Genomic DNA, 8,151 nt, shown 5'->3' with positions numbered 1-8,151 from the left:
GCAAGGTAATCTGGACTCTTAAATCATGGTAGCCTTGCACAGCACAGCGTGATCCCTTCTGTTCCCGGAGAAATCTTGGAAGTTTTATGGAAGAAATTGCCCCTTCAAGGCAAATTAATAAAACACTTTATTCTGTGAACTTCATCCTAACATGAGCACTGTGTGAGCAGTGCTCCAAGCAGTGTCCAACTAGAGTCACCCTTGAAAACTGGAATCTGAAGGATCATCAGCCTGCCTGGGTCACTTTGTTGGATGCATGGCATTGCTGGTAAATTTGTTTCTTCCAGAATAGAAAAGAAAAAGAAAATTAAGGCTTTTTGAGGGTGTGTATTAGATAAACTTTTGTCTGATAGTTCCTATTTATTGATATTCTGTGGTCAATATCACCGTTAGAGTTTGAAAATCACCTATCCAATCTCTGTAGTATGTTGAGATCTTCAAATATAGACGTTTCAATATTTGCAAAATAGTACTTATTTCACTTGGGTTAAATTTAAATTGGGTTAATAATGGGGAAGCACAGCAAAATCTACCAGCAACAACTACGTGGAGCAGTGTCTTGGTTTGAAAAGACAGGTGTCTGCTAAAGAAGGCAGAAGCCTCCCCTGAAACGGAAAATGTAAACCCCTTCCCTCCAAATCATTATAATTTTAAAATTAAAAGGCTCTCGGTTGAAAATATGGGAATAACAGTTCTTGTCGTAGTTTCATACGGAAAGAGAATTTTTTCCGGAAGGACGAGGTCAATTTAGATATTAACCAATTGAAGGTGGACACACCTCTGGGAATATAGAGGGGTTAAAAGCAGAATTCCCAGGGGAACTCGCTCTCTTTAGTTCCGGTCAGCGTGCAGTGCAGCCTCCCCCGCCCGGCCCGTGGCTGGGTGGGGAGGGGAAGGCCCATGGCCTGATGGAGGTGAGGCCAAAGGCTGGAGGGACTGAAACCGGGCTGGCCCCTGCAGATGGAAGGGTGGAAGAAACCTAAGATGTCTCCGTCCCCCCGCAGAGAAACACAAGATACACAAGAAGCACATAGAAACACAAGATGTAGAGCTGTATTTTCTTCAAGAGTCTGTGCCACAAGAGACTCCTGCCTCCCTCGAAGGGCTGGGTATCGATTGTTTAGAAGGTAAAAACCTGAGTGGGGTCTAGATTGTGTCTCACTGTAGTTTGTTAGAGTTAGGTGGTAGGAAGATGAATGCTTTGCAAGGTTTCAATTTGATCTTTGTGTATTTTTTCTTTCCTTTTTTTCCTTTCTCTTTTCTTTTGTAGTAGTAGCCTAATAAAGTTTTTTTTTTTTTCTGTTATTAAGCTTAGGCCTGTTTTGCTCTGCTCTAAATTCCACTTCACAGCATTCAAGGGAGGGATCACATTTTCATGGGAGCACTGGCATTGTGCCAGTGTCAAACCATGACATTTTTGGTTCCCTGACCGGGAAAAATAAAATAAAATCATATAAGACAAGATAAGATAGTGATAACATAAAAGCTGTAAGATGAAATCAAAGAAGAATAAAAGCAAAGCATGTGTTAAATTTTGAAATAAATTAGGGTAGAAATTTAGTATAAGTTGCTGTTTCATATAGAATGTGTTAAATGTAATTTTGATACTGATTTTTTTTTTCTTTTTTTGTAATCATTGTTCTCTGAAGCAAAGGGTAGAGTGTCGTGGTTTGACACAGAAAGAGAATTTTTTCCGGAAGGAAGAGATCAATTTAGATATTAACCAATTGAAGGTGGACACGCCTCTGAGAACACAGAGGGGTTAAAAGCAGAATTCCCAGGGGAACTCGCTCTCTTTAGTTCTGGTTAGTGTGTAGTGCAGCCTCCCCCGCCCGGCCCGTGGCTGGGTGGGGAGGGGAAAGCCCATGGCCTGACGGAGGTAAGGCCGAAGGGTGGAGGGACTGGAACCGGGCTGGCCCCTGCAGATGGAAGGGTGGAAGAAATCTAAGATGTCTCCGTTCCCCCCCCCAGAGTTTCTCTCCTGAGAGAGAGAGAGAAAGAGACATCGGCAATTTTGTCAGCAATTCCACTGTGAGGAAGGAGGAGCTGGGGAAGCTGCTGCAAGGTGCCCAGTGCGTGGGAGATGCCGGAGTCTGGGCATCGAGCCATCCATGCGGAGTTTGAACTTTTAACCCTTTCTTGAGAAATGAAAGCTTTGTGAATTTTTCCTTCCCCTCCTTGGTTTGAAAGAGAGGAAGAGAGACACCTTAGACCCTGGGATGTTAGAAGGAGAAATTCTAGATGGGAGGGGGACAAGGAGTGGCTTTTGACTGGACTTTTCCGTGTTAGCCACAAACTGAACTAATCTTCTTTTAAGAGAGACTGTATTTTGAGAAAATGCCAGTGAGTCAAGAGACCTGTTTCAGCTGGGAAGACACAGAAGTGAACAGAGAAAAAAGTTAGAGGGTTTGTGGTGGCACCCCCTGTCTTTAAAGGAAAGAGAAGAGAAGATCTCTGTTTTTAAACCCTCAGCTCTAGGGGAAATGGGAAAATATGGGGGACAGTGGACCCAAACAGTGAAAAACTGAACTGTTGTTTTTCTCCTCTCTTGGCAGGGCATACTTGAAAGGAAAAATCCTAAAAGCAGTCTGTCCATCCATGCATTGGTGGTGAGAGCACTGTGCATAGAAAAGAGAAGGTCACTATAGCAAACTTTTCTCCGGGCGGTGCCATGTGTGACATAGAAACACAAGATGTAGATCTGTATTTTCTTCAAGAGTCTGTGCCACAAGAGAGGCTCCTGCCTCCCTCAAAGGGGCTGAGTATCGATCGTTTAGAAGGTAAAAACCTGATTGGGGTCTAGATTGTGTCTCACTGTAGTTTGTTAGAGTTGGGTGGTAGGAAGAGGAATGCTTTGCAAGGTTTTCATTTGATCTTTGTGTATTTTTTCTTTCCTTTTTTTCCTTTCTCTTTTCTTTTGTAGTAGTAGCCTAATAAAGTTTTTTTTTTTTCTCTTATTAAGCTTAGGCCTGTTTTGCTCTGCTCTAAATTCCACTTCACAGCATTCAAGGGAGGGATCACATTTTCATGGGAGCATTGGCATTGTGCCAGTGTCAAACCATAACAGTTCTTTACTAGGAAAACTCAAAAATACAAATGTAATAGGACAAAGCTCAACAAAAAGAAACGAGTGAGAGAGTCAGAATAAGACCTGACACCCTGTGGGTCAGGGTGGTGGCAGCATCCCATTAAATGGTGGCTGCAGTGCTCCTGCAGTTCCAGCTGTGCTTCTGCTGGAGCAGGGATCCTGTAGAAAGGTGGAGTTTTCTTCTGAAGGCCCAGTAGTGGTATAGATGGGCCTGGTCTTCCTCTGGGAATCCAGTGGCAAAGAAAGCTGCACCTCCGGGAATCCAGTTGGGAGAAAGGCTGCCCTGGTGTCCCAAAATCTCTGATTATACCCAGTTAGGAATACTTGGTTCCTCCCCCTGGGCAGAACATCTCCCAGTGAGATGATATAATTTTATCAGCCATGCAGGGCCACTCCATGGCCCATTACCAGCAGATGTCTCCCCAGAGGGAGGATTGGTTTGTAGAAGAGATAAAGAAAACTGCCCAATGAACAGAAGATAACTGCCACACCTCCAACAGGTGGCAGAGAGAATACACACATTGCCTTGCAATCTAGGAAAAGGAGTAACCAAGCAGTTTGGTTGGATTATTGTAGGAAGAAAAGTTACAAATGCTCACTTGAAGAGGGCAGAAGATGCTGAACAACTTCCAGCTTGCTTTAGATCTACCTAAAGAAAAAAAATACATCCCAGGGTTGTGGTGTATAACATTTCTGGATTGTTCGTGTTCAATTTATGGATGGAATGGAGTGGGGAGAGGGGGAACTTGCAATACCTCTGGGAAGGGAGGATGCTTTCACTCCCGGAAAACCTCTGCCACAAATGGCATTCCTGAGATCAGGGCTCCACCTTTTCAGCGTAAGGGTGGTTGTGATGGAATGGGATTGCTTGATTCCAGTTTTGCTCTGACAGTGGGAATGAGAGCAGGAGAATGTGCTGTTGCCTCGCAGAGGCAGCCACACTATTTTCTGAAGGTGGCACAGGTTTAGTAGATGGCACCCTCCACAGGCGGGCAGCTGGGTGCTTTCCTGTGACTGGTTACTGCACTTTCCATTACCATTGGTTGTTTTTAAGGCAGCAGAAGATATTTTTGGGGGGTAAAATGAGACCAGCACTGTGGGAATGACTCTGGCATCTCAACATTTCCTGTGAGCTCCATGCACATGACTTAGGATGGTGCAGACCAAGCTGGTCAAGCGCCTAGCCCTGCCTCCCATTTCATAGGAAGAAATAAAAAAGAGCTCAGCAGGGCTCAACCTGAAATGATGTTTTGTAGCTTCTGGCTCTCCTCAGAGTTCTGCTAAGAGAGGAACGTCTCTGTCCCGGAAACCAAATAACCCTTGGAATTCACACATGGACCTGTGTGTCGCTTCAAGAGACACCAAGAAGCCCTGCCACTTTGCAAGGGCAGCTGTTGTTCCACTGCTGCATTTCTTGGCTGGACAAAGCCCCTCCTACCCGCACTACGGCCTGAGCTGGAAGATACAAAAAACCAGCCGGGAGGGCAGGCATGGAAAGCTTGACAACGGCTGAAGGCAGCACTCTGATTCCCCCCTTTTCCCAAGACGTTTCTTTAGCTGAAGTTGCTGACAAGGACCAGCCTTGACACACCGCAATGGGTTTGCTGTTTTATTTTTCGGGTTCTCAGTCCTGTCTGGGACTCGCTAAGTTGGTGCTGCAGAGGCTCCGGCAAGGCATCAAAAATGCCGGCCCCGCACCCAAGGGTGGCATGAGATCTCCTCCAGCTCCGGCCTGTCCGCAGGGTGCTTGGCCAAACACCATCGGATCAGGTGCTGGAGCTCTGGGGAGAGAAGGCAGAAAGCGCCGGTCACCGGCAGAGTCTCCTGCCCAGCTGCCCCCGTCGCCCGCGGGGCCCGGGCCATGTTGTGCCGGGCTCTGGGCCGTGCCGGGCTCCCGACCGGCTCTGCCCCACGCAGGAGAGCGGCACGGCGGGACACGGCCGCCTCCTCCGGCCGCCCGTGCCGCGCTGACCCCGTCGGCACGGGCCCCTCCTGCGGCCGGCCCTGGAGGGCAGATCCACGTCCCGCGGAGCTGGTGAGGGCCGCGCCGAGCTGCGCGCCGCCAGCTGCCAAAGCCCGCCGGCTTGAGGCCGGACACCCACCTGGAGAGAGCTGCTGCCGGAAGACGAGCTTGCCCAGCACGATGTCAGGCTCATCCTGGAAGGGGAGGCTCCCGCAGACCATGACGTACAGCAGCACGCCCAGGGACCAGATGGTGGCCGCGTGGCCGTGGTAGCAGCCGAGCCAGATCCACTCGGGCGGGCTGTACACGCGCGTTCCTAGGGGAGACAGGCGGCGCTGGCCGGGCGCAGGCTGCTGCCTTCCAGAGCCTGGCGCCGGCCTCCTGGCCGAGGCAGGGTCTGCAGCCGTGGCCACAGCTTCCCCCCGAGGCCACCCCGCGTCCCCCAGCCAGCTGGCCAAAGGCACGAAACCATTCCGCAAGGCCAAGAAGGCCAGCGGAGCAGCCCAGGCCCTCGTGGGCCCGCTGAGCCCAGGGGCCGGGAGCCGCTTTTGTCCCCCCTCTGTCGGCAGGGCCGGCAGCCGGCTCCTGGGGCTCGGCATCCGCCCCGTTCCTAAAGGCGGCCGGCTGAAGGACGCAGCCCGCAGCCCAGGAGGGAACGGGGCCGTGCGGTGCCTGGCACCGGGAGCAGGGCCCAGGCCATGGGCTCACCGGCAAAGCCCGTGAAGGCCCGCTCCTGGAGGAAGGTGCCGCAGCCGAAGTCAATGAGCTTCAGGTGGCCGCTCTCCGGGTTCACCAGGAGGTTCTCTGGCTTGATGTCTCGGTGCAGGACGCCGCAGGCGGTGCAGTGCCGCACGGCCTCCAGCACCTGGCAGAAAAGCCAGCGCGCCTGCTCCTCGCACAGGCAGCCCTGCTCCTGCAGGAGCTGCAGGAGATCCTGCGATGCCTCCGGACGCTCCAGGACCAGCACGAAGCTGTCAGGCAGCTCAAACCAGTCCAGGAGCTGGATGATGTTGTGGCATCCAGAGCCCACCTTCTCCATGAGCACCACCTCCAGGGGCACGCGGGTGCCGTCGGGCTGTGAGCAGGAGAAAGTCAGTGCCTGCAGCAGCCTGCTGCTGCTGCTGCTGCTGCTGCTGCAGCAGCCCTGGGGCTGCGCTGCGCCCTGCCCGGGATGCCCCAGTGCCCCCTGGCGCAGCCTCCCAGGCGCTTGCGCTTCCTCCCGCCCGGGGGATGCTCGGGGGTGCCGCTGCCCGGCCCCAGCTCCGCTCTCCGGTGTGCCCAGGCCCGCGGGGCTGCGGCTCCGCACGCTGAGCCCGCCCCGGGATTCTCCCTGCCCGCCACGCCCCGCTCTGTCCCGCTGGCCCCGTTCACTCACCAGCTCGTCCCACTGCAGGACGCTCTCCAGGGCCACGCGTTTGATGGCCACCTGCGAGCCACGGAGAGAGGAGGGCTGAGCTCCAGCCCTGCCGCTCCCCGCCGCTGCCCCTCCTGCCCCGCCCGGCCGTGGCGGCCACTCACCGGGCTCCCGTCCGAGAGGCGGATGCCCGAGTAGACGGTGCTGAAGCCGCCGCTGCCCAGCTGCGGGCCCCACAGGTACAGCTCCTGCCGCTGCCTCTGTTGCCCTGCGGCCGAGAGAAGCCATCAGCCTTGCGCCCAGAACCCCCCGCAAGTGCCCGCGAGTGAAGCGGGCCGGGCCCCCGCGGCCGCCGCGCTCTCACCTGCTTCCTGCTGCGCGCCGGGCAGCGGCCACCGCCCTGCAGCCGCCGGGCTGGCGAGCGGCAGAGCCGGGCCGGGGCAGCGCGCACAGGCGGCTGCGGCAGCCCCGGGGCAGCGGGGCAGGGCGGCACCGTCGCTGTCCCCGGCGGCGTGGGCTGGGCTCTGCTCCTGACGACGGCCGGGGCTGCAGCCCGAGCCTTGGCACAGGGGGATGCCAGGAGCGGCTGCAAGGCAGACAGGGCTTTTTCAAGCCGTGCCGTCGGAGGCACTGGAAACAGCCGGCGACTAGGCTGCTCGCAGGGGCCCTGGCCTGGCCTGGCCGCGCCCCTCCAGAGCCCCGGGGGAGCCGCAGGCAGCTCCTCGGGAGATCTCACCTGCTACTAGAAAGGCCTTGGCTGCACTCGAGGGCTGTCTTGGGGCAGCTTCCTGCAGATGGAGGAACCTCCGTGCTGTCTGGAGGCCCGTCTCCACCACCAGGCTGGGGCTGTTGCTGGCGGGCAGAACCAGAACAGCGTCCTGGCTGTCCTGGCTGCTGTGGGATGCCCACTGCTGGCTCCAGGACGCTTGCTGCCCCGCCAGCTGCTCCTGAGCGGGCTCCCCTGCATCGGTCTGGGCTCCCAGTTGGACTTCTGCGCTTTCCCTTGCCACGTCAAGGGTCAGGATGTTGCCTGTGTTGTTGAAGTCCCAGAGTCCAAGGGAGCTGGGAGACCTGTCCACGGGCTCTGCTCTTTCCGCAGGCTGACAGGTCTCACTGAGCCTCTGCAAGGGATGGAGGCTGTCAGAGATAGCAGAGGCCCCTGGCTGGATGCAGGGTCTCTGACAGCCTGAGCTTCCTGCATGGATGGTGATGTCTCTCCCCTGCTGTGCCATCCTTGCAGGCCTTGAGGCTCTCCCAGGGATGGAGAATCTTGCTGGGAGCAGCCTGTGGACAGGATGGAGGCTTCTGGAGGAGCTGGCTAAGGCACAGCAGGGCAGGTGGCCTTGGTTCTGCAGCTCCTCCAGTTCTTTCCACAATGCCTGCCACATCCCAGAATAGAGCGGCTCACGTGTCCCGTTGCCATCCCCGAGGTGCAGCATCATTTCCTGCAGCTCCCGGGCCTCTGCCAGGCAGGGGCCGCAGCTGCAGGGGCTGCCCAGGGGGCTGGCGGGAGCACATGGCCGCTTGCCAGGAGTCGCCCGAGGCCTGGGGAACCTGGGAGCCGCAGGGGCTCCTCGCTTCCTCCGTGAGCCTCTGGGCTGGACCCTGGGGCGCTTCCTCCACTTCCCTCTCCGTGTCCGCCGGCCCCGCGGTTGCCGGTGGCCAAAGGCCCACCAGACAGCCACGGCGGCCAGCAGCAGGAGAAGCACGGTCAGCAGGACGTCACCATCACCCATGGCTCCGGCA

The sequence above is a fragment of the Lonchura striata genome, chromosome 4, assembly GCF_046129695.1.
Source record: "Lonchura striata isolate bLonStr1 chromosome 4, bLonStr1.mat, whole genome shotgun sequence".
NCBI lineage: Eukaryota > Metazoa > Chordata > Aves > Passeriformes > Estrildidae > Lonchura > Lonchura striata.
Note: the sequence above shows the minus strand (reverse complement) of the source record.